Source organism: Tachypleus tridentatus, chromosome 1, assembly GCF_004210375.1.
Source record: "Tachypleus tridentatus isolate NWPU-2018 chromosome 1, ASM421037v1, whole genome shotgun sequence".
Lineage (NCBI taxonomy): Eukaryota > Metazoa > Arthropoda > Merostomata > Xiphosura > Limulidae > Tachypleus > Tachypleus tridentatus.
In genome coordinates, this window is record NC_134825.1 from 41,812,687 (window position 1) to 41,836,515 (window position 23,829).

Below are 23,829 nucleotides of genomic sequence, written 5' to 3' on the forward strand. Positions count from 1 at the left end.
ATGTTTCTTTTACAGTTAAGTATTCGTTATATGGGTTGTAACGGATTTAATATCACTTATTTATTTTAATATCTGTACTTGTTTCAGTTTAATATAGACTTAGAAATGCGTGTAACTTACATTATCAAACGTGTATTGCAAGAGTCCCGCCTGTTCTCTAAATTTGTAGAAGATTCTCGAGTCTATGAACCAACAATGTACAATGTGTGTATGTAAAATACTAGTGATTGCCAGTATTATTGTCAACTGAAGTTTCGAGAACCTTGCCTTAAAGCTTACAAAGGTAACCAATGCAACGCGTAGAGACAGTTTTAATATTGTTGGTTTGTTATAGTTTGTATACTATAAACCTCTGGAGCAATAACTATGATAATCGTTTATTAATCGAAAAACTACAGATAATTGACTAGGATCGTTTATAGATTTCGAACATCACAAACCATTTAACTTCAGTGAATTAACTTTGGACGTTAGTTTTACTACGTGGATATCGCATAACTTCAGCGAAGAAACTCATGTCTGAAGTGATAGCTAGCTTTTTTGTCAAGTGAAGCATTCGTGTGTTTCAACATAAATCAATTCGCTCATCGTAAACCATCGACAAAATATTTAGTTCCACACCAGAAAGAAGATTCAATATATTTTGTAAAACTTTTGTATATAAATCATTATTTATAATAACAGTTATTATAAATTGTATTGTTGTTTGTATATTAAAATATATTTGTGTTAAGCATGAAAATTGTGGGTGTCAATCATGTTCGCAAGTATCATAAATTTGATACATATCTACATTTAATTAACCTCTAAATTAAAATTAAAATTTCTGGCTATTTGAAATCGTAATCCATAACATAATAAATCGGAAGTTCCTCCGAGATAAATTATAATACGTAACAGAGAACATTGTTTTGTATGAGGTAGCAGTTAAGGGGATTCTTTTCTCTATTTTACTGTAGTATTCAAATGCTAGAGATAACAATTTTTCATTGATTGTTTGTATATTACACGTTCTGTGTAATTAATTTGTAGAGGGTAACATCTACAGAAGACAGTTGACGCGTCTTTTCATTATGGATATTTGAATGTTTGTTTTTAATTTCGCGCAAAGCTACTCGAGGGCTATCTGCGCTAGCCGTCCCTAATTTAGCAGTGTAAGACTAGAGGGAAGGCAGCTAGTCATCATCACCCACCGCCAACTCTTGGGCTACTCTTTTACCAACGAATAGTGGGATTGACCGTCACATTATAACGCCCCCACGGCTGAAAGGACGAGTATGTTTGGTGCGACCGGGATTCGAACCCGCGACCCTCGGATTACGAGTCGAACACCTTAACACGCTTGGCCATGACGGCCTTGATAGTTGGAAAATGACATTTTGTATGTTCTGAAATTAGCAATTTCTCTTAGTCGTCCCCGTGACAATTTAATAAAATGATTGGTCGTAAAAAAGTAATTAAGTTTAAATAAAAATAAATGTGTAACTACATAAATAGTCCTGTAGGTCCTGAAGAACTAAAAGGATCACGATGTGTTGACTGGTAGTGACGGTAACAAATGACTGTTTTCAGGTGTGGAAGAGATTCATAAATACAATTCCTTTCGTTCTTTTTATTAATAAACGTTCCACAACAAGATTCACCTAGTGGCTTGAATCATAAAATCCAAGAGTGCCGAGGTATAGAGGACACTCAATTTTTCAGTTTAGACTTGCGAGATTCAAAAATCGTTTTAATATAATTTAAAGTTACAAAGCACATCTATAAAGTTGAAACTAAGCAAAATTAAAATATAAATAAATAAAGCAAGGGCAGATTAAAATTTCATAAAAGTAGATATCAGGTAATGTAATTATGCATTTAAGGAATAGCGGGACCTAGTTTCAATCGAATAGATTTGTTTGTTTTGATTTTCGCACAAAGCTACTCGAGGGCTATTTGCGCTAGACGTCCCTAAGTTAGCAGTATAAGACTAGAGGAAAGCAGCTAGTCATCACCACCCACCGCCAACTTTTGGGCTACTCTCTTATCAACGAATTGTTGGATTGACCGTCACATTATAACGCCCCCACGGCTGAAAGGGCGAGCATTTTCGGTATAAAGGGAATTCAAACCCACGACCCTTAGATTACGAGTCGAACGCAGTAACCCACCTGGCCATGCCGGGCGGAATAGATTTGTAGAATAGTAAGATGATACAGATTGTTACTAAATGAGGAAAGATTACACAGCGTTGGTTACTGGACAATGAAACTACTAATTGGATATCAGTTACAATAATATGAAGAACAAATGTTTATGACGTTTATTACCAGTCACTGCAAAACAATTAATACAAAAGCATTATTGTAAAAAATAAAGAGATATAGTAATATTTAATACCTGTAACGCTTTAAAGTTAGCCAGGCATGGCCAGGTGGTTAAGGCACTTGACTCGTAATGGGGGGGGTCGTGGGTTCGAATCTCTGTCACACCAAACATGCTCACTTTTTCAGCCGTGAGGACGTTATAATGTGACATTAATCCCACTATTCGTTGATTAGCCTAAGAGTTGACGTTGGGTGGTGACGACTAGCTGCATTCCTTCTAGTCTTACATTGCTAAATTTGGGACGGCTGACGCAAATAGCCGTCGAATAGCTGAGCACGAAATGTAAAACAAACCAAACTCTTTAAAGTTATAAAAAATATTTTTTATGATAACAGAAATTTTAGATAACAAAATTATGCCATATTTGCGATAAGTAATGACAGTCAGTTATTGTTATAACAAAATAAATGATTCACACTGCTTTAAACCGGGGCTCGATATCCGTAGTGGGCAGAGCACAGATAGCCAGCCCATTATGTAGCTTTGTGCTTAATTCCAAACAAACAAACAAACAAAAATAAATAAATTAAAATGTTTATATTATTTTAAAATACGCCTTTTTCATCAAAAATAGTTTCTACATTCGCAGTATCTTTGTATTTTGACCTATCGATCTGAACATGCAAAAAATATAACAATATTTCACAAAGTTCATGGAACTTTCGGTTTAAATACACAAAGTTGTTGACTCACTGGTATAATACTTGTAAATGGATTTTTTGTTATATAAGATGACAGTGTGTATATTGTAAGCTATATGTTCAATATTTTAATTTAGTTTCTTGCTAGAGGGAGCCGCTGGCACGATGACGACGCGAGAACGAGTAAGTTTACAAAAATTATGATCGTGAATATTAATCAAGATATCCAGAAGTAGGGATACATTATAAATACAAGAATCAGTGAAGCAATAAGTACGTTTCAGTTCGTTCATTGATCAAAAAGTATTTACCATAAGGCCCGGCATGGCCAAGCGTGTTAAGGCGTGGGACTCGTAATCTGAGGTCACGGGTTCGCATCCCCATCGCGCAAAACATGCTCGCCCTTTCATCCGTGGGGGCGTTATAATGTTACATCAATCCCACTATTCGTTGGTAAAAGAGTAGCGCAAGAGTTGGCGGTGGGTGGTGATGACTAACTGCCTTTCCTCTATTCTTACACTGCTAAATTAAGGACGGCTAGCAGAGGTAGCCCTCGAGGAGCTTTGTGCGAAATTCAAAACCAAACAAACAAATACATTTACCATAAACATTTTTTTTTTAAATTTGAATATATTTTTTTCATTTTTAGAAATGCGTTTATTGGAAATTTTTTCTGGATGATAACGAAGATTGTTGTTTTATTCGCTTATTTCTATATTTGATTAGTTTATAACTGGCTGACACATAATATATAATTCTGACCACAAACTTTATTCAAAGATCATTCGATTTAGACACACCTGCTCAACATCGTCACAGCACCGTACTGTACTTGTTGGGTTGCATTTGTAAACATAATTTCCTGTCTACCTGCATGTAATACTAACTTCCACCATCCTGCATCATATTCCTCAGTCCAAACTCACCTTTTTTTTCACCAAAGCAAAGTCATACCTTTTCTTCTTGTATATCAACAGCTTCCGAATATGTAGATCTAGTCTCTTCCTTTCGCATCTTTTCCAGTACTCTTAATTCTGTGGTTCTTTCAGCATGCTTTATAGCCTTACATTCGCTACCTTATATTATTCCAATAAGTAGCTAACGGGGAGCTGTAGCTTTGTTTAACTGTAAGAACAATATAGTATTCCTGCGAAACTGGAATCTCCTCAGTTTCTTATCATTCTTGTTTGTTTGTTTTTGAATTTCGCGCAAAGCTACACGAAAGTTATCTGCGCTAGCCGTCCCTAATTTAGCATTGTAACACTAGAGGAAAGGCAGCTAGTCATCACCTTCCACTGCCAACTCTTGGAATAACTCTTTTACCAACGAAAAGTGGGATTGACCGTCACATTATAACGCCACCACGGCTCAAATGGCGAGCATATTTGGTGTGAGAGAGATTCGAACCCGATACCCTCGGATTACGAGTCGAACGCCTTAACCACCTGGCCATGCCGGACCTCTTATCAGTCTTTTCCACCCTTGTCAGTGTAATTTTATACACCATGAGAAGTCATATCAGCTTTGGCAGCAAGCGTTTGATATTAAATCTGTTTTTGTTAACTCGGAGTCTGCTTCTTGTAATAGTTACTCACATGTATTAAATTATAAAGTGTAGAAAAGTTATAAAATTTAAAAGCTTTATAGTTGTATTGTGTTAACACAGAAAATGACGTGTTGCAAAGCTTCTGACTAAATATCACTAAATTAAGCTGTTCATACTTGACATAACAAAACTCTGCTGTATTTTTTACAGATTCTCTAAGAGCTTTATGATTCGTAGGCTCACAGAACAATTTAATACAATTTGTATTTATAATATATTATAAAATAGTTAGGTAAATCAACTCATCCGGAAAATTAAATCAGAGCTTTTAGCTACAGAGTGATGAACAAAGTATTGAAAATAAGCCTAATCCTCTGAGACTACAACATTTTCTAAGCAGATCTAAAAGACGTCTAGACAACTACGGATATCATTCAGTCATCCATATAAAGTAGAAATATATTTCATAAGAACTAATCCTTATAGCTAAATCAACAACTTTGAAAACTTCGACTACAACAACAAGGAAATAGCATAAACATGATAAATGCAGTCTTTTGCACAAAACAAGCAGAAATGTCAGCTTGAAGCTAAATATCTAATATTTTAGTTTTTCATTATCTGGTGAATGGTACGAATGCCAAATGTCGATCTCAAAAAAACGCAATATCTTGGAGCAGGGAAAGGCAATTAAAGATTTAGAGCTAACATATCTATGGTGAAATAACGTCCTTCTTTTTAGTCAGATAACACAATATCGTCTGTAACAGTCAGTGAAAAACGAAACATACAGTGAACCCAAGAAACAGTCAAAGTTTTGATACTAAAGAAATTATTTTCGACACGTTCGTGTGTTTTTGACAGTCTTACGTTATCATCTGGCAGAAAAACCTGTCAACAACTTCTACGTGACCAAGTGGTCAGAAAGCTGTTCAGCTTGAAGTGACCTTGGTTGTTGAAATTATACAGTTACTATTAACGATTAATATTTGTCATGTAGTTATCCGTTTTATCTAAATTATTTTTCTTTTAAAATCGATTTGACAGTTGGAATCTCTATCAGTGACAGAAATGTTATCGACTTTCCATATTTTATGTATTTTTGTTTATGACCTGAAATGCTCGTGTTATTACCTTTCTGAGTTTCACCGACATAACTTTTCTCACAGGCCTGGTTTAATATGAACGCATTTTGTTTTATCTTAAGGTTTTTTTTCGTGTATGTATTCCACTTATGGTAGTTATAGAAGGAAGTGAAGACAATGGAAGACTTTAATCGGTACAATAGGGTCTGTATGAACATGAGAAGGCCTTTGAACTTCACAACAGAGAGCAGGAATTTTATGATAGTTTCTATATATATATAAGTGCGAATGTTTTTCTCTCTCTGTGTATCTGTTCCTTATACGTAGCACGCACAAACGCAGGATATAGGTATACACTTGTACAGGAATAACATGGGTTATGTGGCTGGCCTCAGAAGCCATTTTGAAGCCAAAGTTACCAGTATATCTGTTCGGGGCAAACAGGACGACCAACTGGTCTTAAGTCTAAAACGCCAGATTGTTTTGTTGATTTTTGATCAAGAAGATTATTATTTATGTTTCTTTTCTGTGTGAGGTTTTTTGTATTAAATTTAACATTGTTATATTTTCATTGGAGAACCGATATTCTGGCAGCTATTTATTTTACGGTTTAGTTATTAATTTTATTTATTATTTGTTACCTTACACCTTCATTAACATTAACTTTTGATTGTACTCTTGTAAATAATTAGACATTTCACTCCACACCTAAAAAGTAACGTCATAATAAGTTATCTCGGATGTGACTTTAAACTCTGAAGTTCACTGAAATCCCATTAGACACAAGTCATTTTTGGAAGCGTTGAGTATATTTTTGATTACACGCGTTATATAGTAGATATTACATTGGTAATATCTCTTTCTTTTCTTTCTTTTCCATTCGATACTCCCTTGGAGGCCATAGCCATCTGTGTTTTCTTGAGTCATACCATCACTGTCTGTTCTCTCTACCTGTCTTCTGGAGAAACCTATGATCAATCAGACATTGATGCTCTCATTGAAGAGTTGCTGTCTCCATTTTTAATTCTGGGGAACTTTAATGGAAATAATCCCCCCTGGGAGGGGTTACAACGGTATCTGTAATCAGCAACTAGTGTGTGTGCATTTCGTTTGTTAGGTATACTATCCCATTTTGGTACTGGTTAGAATGTTTAATGTATAAAATTTGGTCACTATATCTATTTTTATTTTTTCTTATTTTTTGTAGAAATTATGAGCTATTACTGGGATTACAGTCGAAAATATCGTTAACAGCAAGGATGCCCAACTGTTGAAAAAATGCTTTCCAATTTCTATAAATAGAAATCTAATAAAGGTATAGTTAAATAATTATACTCATTTCCAGGTTGGTTTTTAGTTTCGCTCTAAATAGGTGACTAACTCTGTATCTCAGAACGGCTGGTATGGATATTAACACTTTTATTGATAAGCAGAAAACAACGTTTCAACCTTCCTACGTCATCTTCAGATTAACAGAAAGTTTGCAACAGACAGTTGCCGGGCGCATGACTAAGGGACGAGAGTATAAACGAGTACGGGAATGTAGGTGGCGTTGCAGTTGAATCATCCAACAGAGATAAATTTTCAATTCAAGAGCGCTTCTCGTCAATAAAAGAGTAACTCTCTCTGATTGGAAGTTAATGTTATTTTATATTCATTAGATACATATTGTTAACGAGACTACGTGCAGTAAATAGAACATAGTGTTAATTGCTAGGCAGACGTGTGTGCCTTACACCGTATTTTTGGTTTCCCCTGTTAAAGGATTTATAAAACGTAGCAAATTAGCAGCGTACCCTAAGATGCGTTTCGTCATCTTACAGTTGGTTGATTACGTATTTTTATGATGCCTTACGATGAATTAGAACAATATTAACTTCGTAACAGGTGATTGCTGATTTAGAAAATTCCTCGTTCTTGTTTGTTTGTTTGTTTTTTTAGAATTTCGCGCAAATCTAAGCGATAGTTGTCTGCGCTAGCCGTCCCTAATTTAGCAGTGTAAGACTAGAGGGAAGGCAGCTAGTCATCACCACCCACCGCCAACTCTTGGGCTACTCTTTACCAACGAATAGTGGGATTGACCGTCACATTATACACCCCCACGGCTGGGAGGGCGAGCATGTTTAGCGCGACGCGGGCGCGAACCCGCGACCCTCGGATTACGAGTCGCACGCCTTACGCGCTAGACCATGCCTGGCCATTACGCTCTCCTTAACACGCATTTCTTTCATTGAAAAAATTATAAAAACAGGTCAAGAAAATGTTAAAATTACTGTTATCTGTTAATTTGGTTTTTTAATTTCGCGCAAAGCTACTCGAAGGCTATCTGCGCTAGCCGTCCCTAATTTAGCAGTGTAAGGCTAGAGAGAAGGCAGCTAGTCATCACCACCCACCTCTAATTCTTGGGCTACTCTTTTGCCAACGAATAGTGGGGATTAACTGTAACATTATAACGCCCCAAGGCTAAAAGGGCGAGCATGTTTGGTGCGACCGGGAGTCGAACGCCTTAACACGCTTGGCCATGCCGGGTCTATTGTTATTTTTAGCAAAAGTTATTATAATATGAAAAGGAGGGGCGCAAAGGAAACTTTGCTGAGTTAAGAGGAGCCGCTATTTGAAATTTGGTAAATAATAGATTAAATTATTGAGTGACCCTGTTATGAAATTAACCACTGTTACTCCTTTTATAAGATTTTATAAAGAATGTCGTTGTGTGCCATATAATGTGAGCACGTGACATATTTACCCAAGCATGGCCAAGCGCGTAAGGCGTGCGACTCGTAATCCGAGGGTCGCGGGTTCGCGCCCGCGTCGCGTTAAACATGCTCGCCCTCCCAACCGTGGGGGCGTTATAATGTGACGGTCAATCCCACTATTCGTTGGTAAAAGAGTAGCCCAAGAGTTGGAGGTGGGTGGTGATGACTAGCTGCCTTCCCTCTAGTCTTACACTGCTAAATTAGGGACGGCTAGCACAGATAGTCCTCGAGTAGCTTTGTGCGAAATTCCAAAAACAAACAAACAAAAATATTTGCCCAAACTTCTACCGTTGGAAATCATGTAAGTTATGTACAAGTACTTTCTTGAGTTAACTTTATCTGATGAAAATGTCTTTAAAACCCTTCACTTATCTTTCACTCATGTACACAGGTGCGCATAGTCACAAGTAATCTTAAATTTGTTTTATTGAACACTGGCGAAGACAGAGTTAGAGAAGAGAAAATTGTACATGATACTGTGAAAAACATCTAATATATGTGGAACATTAGAATTATCACAATAACGTTTGAGCATTTTTGCATACTTCGTCCCTCCGATCTTCCCACATCCCTACGATGGGCACAGCGGAATCGTCCGCTGAGCTAAAGAACTATTAGTCTTCTAACCGTGAGCGTGTGAACATAGTGAGGAGTTTTGTTAGCAGTTAAAGGGACGTACCTTCCTATCGCTAATGCTTAGTTGTTAGTTGAAAGAAGATTAAGGGAGCTTCTCTAGTAGCTATTCAAATTATTTGTAAAGGTAAGGATTCAAATTTATAGTATTCTGTGTAATTGCAATTTACAAAAGCATATTAACTGTAGTAATTATCAAGAGGAATAGAGCCTGCCAAGGACAAGCCGTATACGGACGATTCGCTGATCCCGCGGTGTCTGGTATCTAACAATGCGACCATGTGCAAGCGATCGTTAGCAGCGTATACACTGTAGTGTATTGTAACAAGTACCCATAGATGTAACTAACCAGTTGTCTCTCTGCTGCTTGTAAATCCTTTCTCTCATTTTCTTTCTTAAGAAATCTACATTGGTTTTGTTACTTGTTTGTGAATAGAATATAGCCTTCTTCCTGATTATCAATGAGAAAACTTTTATATACATCTAAAGCTATAAGTCTACTGTTTTAACTGTAGCAAACGTATATATATTTTTATTCGCATATTTGTCTATATGTTTTTTTTTCAAATAAATTGTTTTTCATTGAGCAAGGGACTCGCATTATATTCTTATTCACTGTTAATATAATGCGATTACAGTTTGAATGCTACACGATGACAAAATTTAAAAACTCTCCATAACTACCAAAAAACAAAAACCAACACTTCTATATCCTACTTTTTAGGGCATATTTTTGCATTGTATTCTTTAACTTAGTCCAGCAAGAGTTGAAAATGGACCATATAGTGTTTGGTTGTTTTTTTTAATCAAACGTTACATGTTTATTTTAAAATTGTTTTTAATTTTATCGTAAAGCCAATAGGCTGTCTGCATTTTGACCACTGTGTAGAATCGAACCCCATATTTTTTTAATGTTGTAATTTTGTAGATTTGCTGATTTAACCACAATACTAAAATATAAAACAACTAGTTATATAGTAATTAAATGTAGATGCAGTTTTCGGTTCGGTATTCTTGCTGTTAACAGTGTTTTTTAGCCATAAATTTAATATACGTCACAAATCTTGCCGTGCCTAGCATATTTTGATGAAGCTTAAATCATGTTACTAACCGTTGCTGTAAAGTCAGTCGGTCTACGCGATTTTGAAATTGAGTCGGGTAAAGAGAAGAGAATGTGTAAGTGGTTTGTGCGAAATAATTACATCAGTTAATGAGTTCTGTTATTGAAAGAAAGGCATCGTAGATGGTGGCGGGCGGCATGATCTTCAACTTGGCTTTTTTTCTCTTTTCGTGAAACAATGAAAGTTCGTTTGCCCTAGACTGTACTGTTACTATTGGATACAGACTGAATTTTTTCTACAATAGTTTTAAATTTTACGCAGTGTACTTCATAGCTTGGTAATGTAAGTTTATATTTAGTACTAGATGATTGTCGTAGTATATTATTAGTCACTTCTGGGAAATATTTCAGTAAACTTCATCAGCTGTTAATAAGCAGTTAACAGTTAAGTACACATGCTAATGTAATACGAAACTTGCATTGAAATAACATGATGAGATATCTACATGAAATAGTACAGAGTTAGTTGCACCCTTCACATGCACTGTTTTCTTGGAAATTTGAAAATGTGAAAGTTTTGTTTTGTAGAGAACAAAAACAGTGAATGAGATTGTTTGTTTAATATGTTGATACCTTTCAAACTTAAATACTAAAGTTCACATAACCATCTTTCTAAGAGATGATGTAATGTGTTTAGGTTGCGTAAATTGAATTGGATTCTGTTGTTGGAATTTAATGCAACTAGGGAGACATGTTCTATTACGGGTGGGTTGTAGTAAAACATTGACTCGGACTGTCTTGTTAAATGTTAATAAAATTCACGAAACGTGCAGCAACTTGTGGGTTGCATCAAAGCAAGAACCTGGGTTCTGTATCTGAAGGTTAATACAAGTAGACATGATGTACTAAAGGTCTGGGGTTTTTATTTTGTTGTGCGACAGATGTGTGTTTTACTACATCTAGGTTTTAGTAAGTCTGGGACTAAGATTCTTTTGTTGGTTGTTACTCCAAGTCTCGAGACATGTTGTAACATGAACAGGTTGAGGTAAATCGTGTATAGCAAGATTCTTCTGTTGGTTGTTATTCCAAGTCTCGAGACATGTTGTAACATGAACAGGTTGAGGTAAATCGTGTATAGCAAGATTCTTTTGTTGGTTGTTACTCCAAGTCTCGAGACATGTTGTAACATGAACAGGTTGAGGTAAATCGTCTATAGCAAGATTCTTTTGTTGGTTGTTACAGGTTGAGGTAAATCCAAGTCTCGAGACATGTTGTAACATGAACAGGTTGAGGTAAATCGTCTATAGCAAGATTCTTTTCTTGAATTGTTGGTAATCACGAAACATTATGTATTAACGGATGTACGTTGTAGTGAAGCATAGATTTCTTTTGTTGGATGTTAATACAAGTCGCTATACGTGGTGATTATACCACGTTGTGGTTGTGACAGACCAATAGACTGATTCTGTTTTTAAATATCAAGGTAAGTCATTGGACACGATTTTGTTAGGTTTATAGTAAAGCGTGGACTCTAATTCTGTTGGTCGATGTTAATAAAACTCTAGAGGTGGTGTAACATGTGCGGTTTGTAGTAAAGCAATATACTCAGTTTGTTGTTGGATGTTAATAGAAACCATGAGGCATAGCTTTTTAACATATCTAGGTTGTAGTAAAGCGGGGACTCGTACTTTTGTCATTGGATATAAATATAAGTCATGAGATATGGTATTTATATCTGTTGTCTGCAGCAAAGAAATATTCTGACTGGTTCGTTAACATACTGTTTAACATAATATTTAGGGACCTATTTGCCCACCTCGACTGCCTTATCCTCTAAAGCAAACTAAAACTATTAAATAAAAAAACCAGCCTTTGGCATTCATATATCTATTAAGCTTTCTTTTAAACTCGTTCAAATTTACTGCCTCCACAACATGTGAAGACAACCCATTTTATAGGCCAACCACTCTATTCGAATAAAAAATTTTCTTAGACGAAGACAGTTTTTATCTTTGTTAAATTTCTACTTGTATCCATCTTATTCTCGTTGTTAAGTATGGAAACAAAAAAGATGATGTATCAATACAATGAATTCCCTTTAAAATTTCACAAACCTTAATCCTCTAACTCTTCTGTTTTTCATTTAACAACCTCTCTATCCAAGGCACCCTTCTAGTAAACCTTCTTCGATTAAGGTACAGTGCTCGTGAATGAACACAATTCTCCAAATTTGGCCTTACCAGTGACATACACAACAAAATTATAATCTCTCTAGACTTTTCAATATTTCTGTAGGTATAACCTAAAATTCTGTGTTATCACTAGCAACGGCACACACTGCTTGGATCACTTAAGAGGCTGATCAAGCATTACGCTAAGATCCTTTTCTTTTATAACAGTCGTCAAGTTATTCCCATCCAAATTATTATAACCCACATGTAATGTCATACTATTATAATAATTAAAACCCATCTGCCATTTATTTGCCTCACTCGCGAAATGATCTAAATCATTTTGTAAAGAAGCAACATCCTTTTAACAGCCAGTAGTAACACCTAAGACCTTGATATTATAAGCACATTTAAGTAATTTATTCATCATTCCTTCATCTGTGTCATTTGTGTAAATCAAAAAGAGCAGTGGTCTTACAACTACGCTGTGTGGCCTGGCCTGGCCACTGATGGTTAATCCCACTATTCGTTGGTAAAAGAGTAATCCAAGAGTTGGCGGTGGGTGGTGATGACTAACTTCGTCCCTCTAGTCTTACACTGCAAAATTAGGGACGGCTAGCGCATACAGCTCTCGAGTAGCCTTGCGCGAAATTTAAAACAAACAAAACTAAGCTGTGAGGTACACTACTTGCAACATTAATCCAGTTTGGCTGACCTCCATCTACAACAACCCTCTGCCTTCTTCCATCAAGCCATTTTTTTTTCCAATTTGCTAGCTTATCTCTCACACCTACATAGATTATTTTTCCAAGCCTTTTATGTCAAATGCTTTTTGAAAATTCAGATATGCCAAATTTATACTCTTATCCTCATCTACTTAAGCAGTAACATTTTCAAACTGTCAGAATCTTTATAAGGCACGATTTTTCCTTAGTGTAACAATATTGACTATCCGGTAAAATTCCAAACTTTGTTAAATGACTTTGCAAAGTATTTTTTATCAGATTTTCCAAAACTTTATCCACAACTGATGCAAGACTAATAGACTGGGACAACTTTTATTGCTTCTCTTTAAGATAGGAGTGATGTTAACTAGTTTTCAATCTGTTGATACTTCTATACTGTTCAAGGAATTACAAAAACATTGTAGCAGTTGGCTCTCATAATCAGTACCTGACATATTTTCTGGATCAGGAGGCTTATCATTCTTTTAAACTTCCCAATTTTATTTTGGCAAGCTTAGGATTTATGCAATTGTCTTGTTAAACTTTGTTTTAGCTGTCAGTTGTCAAATATAAAGAATACTGCTTTAAGTCTTCATTAGTTAGTACAAGTCGCGAGACATGGTACTGTGACGGTTGAGCTGTAGTAAAATATTTATACCACTTATGTTCTTGATTGTTACTAGAAGTCATTAGATGTGGTGTTGTAACATGTAAGGGCTGTACTAAAGCAGTCAGATTCTGTTGTTAGGTGTTAATACAATTCACAAAACATGATTTTGTAGCGTGCCTCGACTATAATTTAACCTGAACTCTGATTCTGTTGGTAGAGATAAACCGAATCCACGAGGCGTGGTATAACAACGAGTATGGGATGGAGTGAAGTATGTTAATACAAGTTATTAGACGTGATTCTATAACTTTTCGAGGTTTTAATATGTATATTTTTTTGCTGCTTATTATAATTCACGAGAGATGGTGTTGTTACGTGTCTATTATAAATGAAGAGTCGGATTCTGTTGTATGTTAATGCAAGTTGCAAGACAATGCGGTGTATCGTTTCTGTTTTCAGACTTAATAGAGAGAAGAGATAGATGTACTGTAGTTTGGTCAGTATCACTGGGACAGTATAACTGAGTTATCACACAATTGGCCAAGGGTCATCACCCCACTGGGATTTTACCCGGCGGCCCAATCGCCCCTTAGTATACTAGGTAAACTTGGTATACTTGGTAAACCATGGACTCTTCTGTTGTTGGATCTGAAAGAAGTTACGAGACACGTTGTTGTGATGTGTCTTGGTTGTAGTAATTCAAGGATTCAAGCTCTGTTGTTGCAAGTTAATAAAAGTAACGAAACATGGTATTGGAAAGTGTGGAGTTTTAATACAGGTCGAGAAACATGCTACTCTAAAGTGATTGAGTTGTAGTAATAGAGGTATCGATAAATAGAGTTGTAACTAGTCTGGGCTATTTTAAAGCATGCGCGCAGATTTTGTTTCTAAATGTTAATAAAAGCCACGTTAGATATAACGTGCTCTTGTAAAGTGTTGGTTGTAGTGAAGCAGTGCAAATTATTCTTTAGTGTAATATTAATACAAGTAGCAAAACATTATTGTAACATGTCTGTTGCAATAAATCTTAGCCTCCGATTCTGTTTTGCGGTGTTAATGTACTTTGTGAAACATGGTATTTTAATGTCTGAGCTGCAATGAATTATGGATTCGTATTATTTTATTGATATTGATGCAAGTCACGAGACATGCTTTTATCGTGTCAGTTTGTCTTGAAGCGTGGACTTGGCTTCTGTTGTGGGATGTTAAGAGAAATGAAGAGTCATGATGTAACGTGTTTGGGTTGCAATGTGTGTGTGTGTGTGTTTCTTGCAGCAAAGCCACATTGGGCTGTCTGTTGAGCCCACTGAGGGGAATCGAACCCCTGATTTTAGCGTTGTAAATGCGTAGATTTATCGCTGTACTAGCGGGGACCTGGGTTGCAGTCAAGCATAGACTCGGATTCTGTTGTTGGATGGTAATGTAGGTCATAAGGCATTTTGTTGTGGTCTTTTTGTTGGATCTTAGTACATGTTATAGATGTTGTAGTAACCTACTGACTCGAATTCTGTTCTATATTAAAGAAGCAGTGAAGTGTGTTATTCTAAAGTGTGTAACGGATTTACCGTTACATATCTGGTCTTATACCTACGTTTGTTTCAGTTTGATGCATGTGACATATATTGTTGAATACGTATTGCACAAGTCCCGTCTGTTCTCCACATTGGTAGAAGATTCTCGAGAGTAAGAATCAACAATATATGGTTTACGAAAATACTACCGTGTTTTCGAACATTGTTGAACATTCGAGAATATCGATGAACCGAGAAACGGAAAATAATATATTTTGGTCGCTACAGTCAATATACTATAAATTAATCTGAAAACTACTACTATTTGATCAACAACGTTTTGTAGATCTTGAACATTATAAACTGTTTAACTTCAGTGAATTAACTTTGGACGTTAGTATTTCTACGATAACATATATATATAAACCAATATTTGTAATAAGTTACTATAAAATTGTCTTGTTGTTTATATATTAAAATGTTTGTGTTAAGAAACTTTTGTGTATCAATTTGGTTGGCAATTATCATAAATGTGATTCATACTGAAATTCAAGTAGACTTCTAAATTCAAATTTCCGGTTACTTGAAATTGTATACATGATATACATAACATAGTAAGTCGGGAGCTCGTCCGAGATAAATGTATAATGCGTATTAAGTGTTTTAGTTGTATTGAAGTGTGAACTTTTTTATTTTCTTCTTAAATGTTGATACAAATCGCCAGATGTGTTGGTGTAACGTGTGATGATTACAATAAATCATAAATTCAGATTATGTGGTGTCAGTGCAACTTGAAAGGTAGTCTTTTAAATGTGTCTGGGTTTTAGAAAAGTGAAAACTCAAATGCTGATGTCAGCCGACATGTTGCTGTAATGCATCTGTTATAAATAATACATTGATTTTGTTGTTGGATCTTGATTCACTAGACTTTGACTGTGTATAACATATCTGATTGCAATAAAGCTTGGGCTTGAGTTTTGTTGTTCGATGTTAATTCAAACCGCTAGACATCATATTTGTGGAGCAACTTTGATTTCATATATACGGTTATTTTTATTTTACACCTCGTAAATTTTATGCTTTGCCCTTCAGTTAGTCAGAGTAGTTTTTACACATCTAGTGCTAAAATTCGGGGTTCTGTTTCCTGTGGCGGAAAGAGGTGTTTATCTCCTTTGATCCATTGATAATTCCAATGTAAGACTAGAGGGAAGGCAGCTAGTCATCACCACTCACCACGAACTCTTGGACGACTAGTTTATCAACGAATAGTGGGATTGATCGTCACAGTGTAACGCCCTTACAGCTGAAAGGGTGAGCATGTTTGATGCGACGAGGATTCGAACCCGCGACCCTCAGATTACGAGTCGAACTCCTTAACCCACTTAGCCATGCCGGGCCATGTAAAGAGAGGAAAGTGTTTTAAGTATATATTTGTTATTTAGTTTATATATATATTTCCATGTCGGTATTATATACATGCATGATTTTATTGTAACATTTTGAAAAACTGAATATCTCCCCTCTGTTACGTGTAGAAATGACAACTGTCGAAAAAGGCAATCATTTTATTAGCAGTCCTTTCTTGTGCTCAGTAAAATAAGGAACGATGGCATCTGGAGGAAAAGCTACAAAGCTAACCTGAGCATTCTGTTATGCTGGTTGTACCCATTTCATTGCAACTCCAAAGAATTTTGGAGCCAGTCTCCTTTGCGTAAGGACAAAAGCAGTTATTATTGAAGTAACACATGGAATGACAAAATATTATTGTAAATGGCCCAGTAGACAGTCTCACACACACACACACACACACACACACACACACACACACACACACACACACACACACACACTGATTCAAAGCATTGGGTTCACTGCACATTTTATATTTATCACTATTTTAGGCAAGTTGCCGTTGAATTGTTTCAGTGGGCATCTGCTAGTATGTCTCTAAACGAAACCTTAAACTAAGTTTATAAAACTCAGCACATTTATAAGTTTTGTAAAGGCACAATGTCGTAGCAAAATGTTTATTTCAGAAAATATAAGAAAAGCTTTATGAGAAGTTTTTATGCTGTAAAAGTACTGATATGGCAAGTTAAGTTTTTAGAATGAAAACAATTTAAACCTTCGAAGTAGCTGATAATTAGTTCAACACTTATGTAGTAATACAATATTTTGAGTAAATAACGGAAACATTTTTCTAAGTTTAAAATATCTTGTTATGAGTGCGTTACTTATTTTGGGATTAAGTTCCCACATTCAGAATACACTACTGTGGGTTACTTTGCCTTTATAATTTAAAGTTTTAAAAATAATAAACTTCTTATTGGAAAAATTTGAAAAGTAGGATTTTTAAAGTCTAAAATGGCAAATAAAATGAATATGGTTGTTTTAATGGCTTCATGCAACAATAACAGAAAGGTATTTTGTACACGCCATTTTAATGGGAATATTTTCCAAAATTGTGCTATTAATACAAGTATAGAGAAATTAATTTATTTTCAAATAGTATTCTGCGGATTACAAAATTGATAGAATAGAAAATGTTACTGGTATGAAAGCGTTAATTTGAACAAATTTGAGCTACCTGTCTAATGGAGATTTGATCTTTTTGAAGCTTCAAATATAATTGGTCTGGTTTTCTAACAACATGTACATCCAGAAAAAACCATATTAATAACTTTGGTTTTCCATACAAATTTGGTTCCAGTCATTCGAAGACTCGTTTTTCCAGAAGCGTTTTGAAGGTTGTTGTGATATAGTTTCATACGCAGCAATTAGTTTCCAGTGTAGAAAATACGGTGGCCACAAGTTGAACCTTTTGAGGTGGTAATCTTTGTGGGTACTGGTAGATCCATTCTCGTTTTTTTCTCTCTCTTCTTTTATTGTCCACAAAAGTAAGATGTTAGCAACAAACGCAGAACAAACGCAAATCTATTCTTCGTTTAGTAGAATTTCTATAATGGTATAAATTTATTTGAGGTCAAACTTTTATGCATCAACAATGACGTTTTTGATACTATAGAGTAATTCATCTCTACTGTATGCCAGTGTTAATTGTAGTGGGAAAAATAACGAGACTAAGGTTAAGTCATGAAGATCAAGACTGACTGTAAAGGTGACAACACAAAGAAAAAATGTAGCCGAGTATTTTATGGTGAAAATCTTAGTAAGAATCCATGTGACAACGGCACCGCGGCCCGGCATGGCCAGATGGATAGGACACTTGACTCGCAATATGAAGGTCTCGTGTTCGAATCCCCGTCTCACGAAGCACGTTCGCCCTTTCAGCCATGGGGGCTTTATAATGTGACAGTTAATCCTAGTATTCTGTGGTGAAAGAGTAGCCTCAAAATTGGCGGTGGAAAGTGATAACTAGTTGCCTTCTCTCTTGTCTTTCTCTGCTTAGGGACAATTAGTTTGTAGTTTTTCGCGAAATGCTAAACAAACATTATTGAATAGTTTTGCAAAGCTGTTTCAATTAAATAGTGTAATTTAAATGGCTAATTTCTATAAAACTTGTGCAGAAACAATACTTACATAATCTAGATCTAGACACTGTTTATAGGTTATTTTTTTGTTTTTTTTTCGAAGTACACAATTTTATCCCATAGCTCCATCATTTCTTAACCAATTTGAGATCTGTTTTTAACTCTGGAGTTCTCGTAGATTACTTTGCTCTAATCACGCCTAAAATTATTTAAATTTCAGCGTAGGCTAGTAGAGATCTTGAGTAATAAACCGAATCGGATAATGGCGTGTTGTATGCTTGGTATTTTTATTCGTTTTATAGTTAAGTACAAAGCTACATATGAACTGTTTGTGCTCTACCGACCACGGGTATCGAAACTCGGTTTATTACTTTGTAAGTTTTGTGCCATTCCGGACTTCTTGATGTTTATTGGTGGCGATCGTTAGTTTTCAAGTATCATTATACAACTTAGTCGTTTAATAGTTTTTAAAATACTTTAGTGTCTATAAATCTTTTCAATACTCATTAGAAACTTGCACTATTTAAAAACCTTACTTCTCGTCATTAGAAACTTTGTTTGAATAGCCTCATTTTTCTTCATTGGAAATTACGGTTTTATTTCAAATATATAAATATCTCATAATCAAAATACTAACTTATTGTACAGTAAACAACGAATGAAAAACATATACATACTATTGCATATTGAGTTTGAACTGTTTTATTTAAAAGCAGTCGTACTTCCACTAGTTTATAAACAGACCATCAGATCGTCTTTATTAATAAACAGTCCTTCGCTTTTTTTTGAAGAGAACATTTGGCGAATGTTGGCTCCAAAAACAGTACGTTGGCGTGTAGGTGTTTGGCAAGTAAAGAGTCTGATATATTAAATCATGGCTTTCTCATTGCAGCTTAAATCTACTGATTTTTATCTGTGGAATCCCATGTTGTGTAAAGTTTATTTTCGATACTTAAAAATGAACGCTCATTCCTACTGTCATGACATCATGCAATATAGGTACAGATCTCTGAAAAATCCTGTATTAGTTCTGAAAAAATTAATTCATCAAGCTAGCCAACCTTCAAAAGCAAATTACTATTCAACGAACCTTTGGATTGAGCCATAAAAAAATACGTATGTTTTCTTGACACTTCTATTTATAGAAGATCATTTGTTTCAATATAGCTTGTATTGCTTCCCTGGTTATAGATGCACTTTTTTTTGTCTGGAAAATCCTTCTTCTCGTTGCAGTTTGTGATTAATGGAAATCACAGCTGTGTAATCATTGCTGAATAGAAACTACTGTTTTATCGATAGCCGTGATTTGTGTTTCAGAAATAATTACTCCAGTTCTAGTGCTTAAAAAATCACAACGCATTTTGTGTTTACTCAGTGATAATTGCTTGCCCCAATCAATATTTTTTGGCCTCCAAGAAATCTCATTGAATAGAGACGATTAAGCGCCACCAACATATAGACAAATAATAACATATTCTGAAAATTTCAGGACAGTGTTTGTTCTCTAAACAAGATTTGTGAAATGCCAAGACTTATCAAATCTCGTTATTCAACATCACGAGATAGCGTATGGCAACATAATGCTACAAATGGTGGTGTGGGCCGTTTTCTTGCAACGTTTAACAGAAAGATTTCCATGTAACGCGTGGCATTTAAGCATCACGTTTTTGGCTAGTACTTATTTAACAGCTTTTCCCTTCGTCCTGAAAAAAGCCTCAGTATAGAAGGGGAACCGGTATAGCCGGGTATTTAGGGCACTTGACTCGCAATAAGAGATTACAGGTTCGAATCCCACGTCCTACCAAACATGCCTTTTAAGCCGTGAGGGCTTTAAAATATGTTGGCGAATCTCGCTATCCTTTAGTAAAGACGTAACCTAGAAGTTGGCAGTGGGAAACACTGATTAGTTGCCTTCCATATAGTCTTTCACTACTAAATTAGGGACGGCTAGCACACATAGTCCACGTGCAGCATTGCATGAAATTGAAACCAGTATTGAAGCCGAAAGATTGGTTTGGCTTGAATTTCGCTCTAAGCCGAAGCGTTGTCCTACTCCAGAAATAGGCAGAATCATCCAAAACTCTGCTAAGTGTAGCCTTACTTATATATAAATCCACTTTCAAAACTAGATTAATATAAAAGAAGGTAAAGGTAACTATACTTGTTGTAGGAAATATTGGGACAAGATGGAACACGATTTGGATAAGTCTGCCTTCATTTTAGAAAGTATGATCAGTTTTTAAATAGACAAAGTTGGAGACTGTTTTTAAGATCTACTTTCATTGTTACAAGTGGGAATATCGATGTATTTTAATTGAATAACCGAATAGTTTTTTACGGATACATCTTCAGTATTATTAAGCGTCGTAAATTTAAGTGAACAAAATGAACTATGGTTGTTTTAATTCTTTTTTCTCTATATTGGAAAATCTGGTCAGTTTAAACAGTAGGAGGTTCTGTTTTATATCCCATCAACATAAGTTTGTTTCAACAGTCAAAACTCGTCCAATTTATTTATTAAAATTATGTGAAATTTATTAACTCTTGGCTGCTAAAAAAAAAACGTATGTCAAGTCGAATCGGTGACCAGTCGCTTTTCGTGTGTCGAATTTGATGTAATTTCAGTTAACAATACATATTCTAACCCTAAATAATATTTTGTTCCGAGGTAAACAGTATATTCATATTAAAGTTACTACTATATCACTAAAATGATCTCCCTCGAACTTTCTAAACATCTTTCATGTGAGGTATAAAATGCAGTCGCAGAGAAGTTTTGTCGAACCACATTTCTTGAAACGATATACTAATAACATGTAGCTGAAATAACAACGCCTAATCTTACACTTTTTTTTTGTACGCAAACTGTTTCTTTCAACCAATATTCTCCGATGAAAGTATATTTCATTATTACTGTCTCCTTGAAATATGCCGTTGTACCATACATACTGATTATACAAAAAGACAACAATTTTTTTTTTTTTTGTAAACCTACTACGATCATCTGCCTCCATGCTTAATTTCGAGCTGTCAAACGACCGGTAGCAACCTCCTCCAATTCTTTACCAACGAATATTAGGAATGATCGTCACGTGTCACGGCTAAAACGGAGTTGTTCGTTGATATTTTGATCCAACGATTTGCAAACTGCTAGTCGAACACCAGGCCATGTTAAACCCAGAACCCAAGGATAGACCGCAACACTTCCACTAACAAAGCTGTCATCCGGTCCATGTCAAACAAAGCGATATTTTCAATACGGTTACTTCTCGAGAAAACGTTCTGCATCGTCAGTAATGCCAACAAAACGCACACTGGGGGCAGTAAAATATCTACACATGAACGTTTGGCCATGCCGGGCCTAGGTGGTTAAAAACCACTCGACTCGTAATCCGATAGTCGCGGGTTCGAATCCCCGTCACACCAAACGTGGTTGCCCTTTCAGCAACCTTATGTGGGGGCGTTATAATGTGACGGTCAGTCCCACTGTTCGTTGGTAAGAGTAACCCAAGAGTTGGCGGTGGATAGTGATGACTAGCTGTCTTCCCTCTAGTCTTACACTACTAAGTTAGGGACAAGTGCAGATAGCCCTCGCGTAGCTTTGCGTGAAATTCAAATTAAACAAACAAACCAAGCCTAACGAGTCAGTATTTTAAATAGTGTCAACCCATATGGCATGTATTGTAGTAAATTCTATATTGAAACAATTTTCTTTTATTATTGCATTAATAATTTTTTAACTTGTTATTTAAAATTGTTGTTGTCACTGGATTTCATTCATCAAATATCTCAATAATATTTCATTTTCCCAGCCTCTGTGCCAGTTAAGTTCATTCTTTGATAAGCTGTTAAACTGTTTATATTTTAAAACTATTATTTTCTCTTTTGTTCCATTGACATATCGCCTATGCCCATCAATACTATTTCAAAACGTGAGTCACGTTTTAGAAACGCGTGACAACTCGCTTTCGGTATAACGACCGTATTACTGATTATCATTCTTACAATGGTCGTTGTCATTTACCCTTGTTGAAGGTTTGTTCTCTGGTGTTTATTATTGTGAAGTTCGAACGTTGTTAAAGAGGACACAAGATCAACTGCATCAGTATGGTTAATATGCAGGGACAGTCTTCATAGACAGTACAAGTTTATTTCAACACCTACGTTTAAAAGAGAAAAATAGTAAAATAAAAGCTTAATTTATGAGATTTTAAACAAGTGAACAAACACCAAACAAAATTCGGGGTGGGTGCTTGGTATGAAAGGTAAAGAAAAGGCTTAACATTAGCATTTTACATTCGTTTCACAAGAGTGAGACAGTTTAACTTTTATGTTAACTATGCTTCCTGTTCTGTATGTGTGAACAGCTTTATTATGTTATTAATCAAATTCTTTTTGGTCACTTAGTATGATATTTTATGTGATAAATGAAATTATTTCGATAATTTAAAAAGATATATCAGCTTACAAAAGAAAGAAGAATGGGACTCGAACTTTTAAGACGTACTTTAATTTTGTATACAATTACACACATGCACGCACGGGGAAAAATGTTTTCATTTACAATTTTAAACGAGTGTTCGCACCTTTAGAAAAAGTTTTGAAAATCATCTGTTTTACGATGCGTAACCCACTCTGAGGATCCCAGTTCACTTTCTGATTGAAAGTAACTCCTTATGTTTAAAAAGTCGGAAATAAATCACTTTTTATGTAAATCCATATGGTTTAATCATGTGGTATGTTTAGGACATGAGAGTCTTTTTCAATGAAAACGTACGACATGGTGAGGCTGTGGAATGGTTTTAACATAAGCTACTCAACCCTGTGAACATAAATTTGTCACCTATTTTATTGTGTCATCGTGGCAGCTAAACCATGTAATTAGAAGAGGCCTAAATAATTACTTCAGGATCTAGTATAAATTATGCATATAAATTAATAGGCTTGATATTAGAATGTACAACAAAAATATCTAAGCCTGTCTTCCATTATTTTATCTTGCGCAAACCATATCTTTCTCAAAATGTAAGCCGTCATGAAAATATTTATATTTTCACAAAAACTAAATATCAATTTTTACTTGGTTTATAAGGCGAGTCTATTACTTTTCTATTAAGAAACGAAAGTTTCCTGAGGCATTTTCATTCAAGTTATTAATGTTACTAATCCATGTTGCATACGTCAGCAGAAAGCGTTTCCTCGTTCTGGCTTTTTTTTTTAAATTTATTTT

The 23,829-nt window shown here is 35.4% G+C and overlaps 1 protein-coding gene across 5 annotated transcripts in view; it reads left to right on the forward strand.

The window, feature by feature from the left end:
• Positions 1 to 8,579: 8,579 nt before the first annotated feature.
• LOC143246983 (putative diacylglycerol O-acyltransferase tgs1) overlaps positions 8,580 to 23,829 on the forward strand; it is a 95,773-nt gene continuing 80,523 nt past the window's right edge. For 4 of the 5 annotated variants that reach the window (XM_076494280.1, XM_076494270.1, XM_076494266.1 and 1 more), the window contains exon 1: positions 8,587 to 9,158. The gene's annotated coding sequence lies outside the window, so the exon portion shown is untranslated. Of the gene's footprint in view, positions 9,159 to 23,829 lie in introns of all 5 variants that reach the window. The other variant, XM_076494295.1, reaches the window with a different exon arrangement.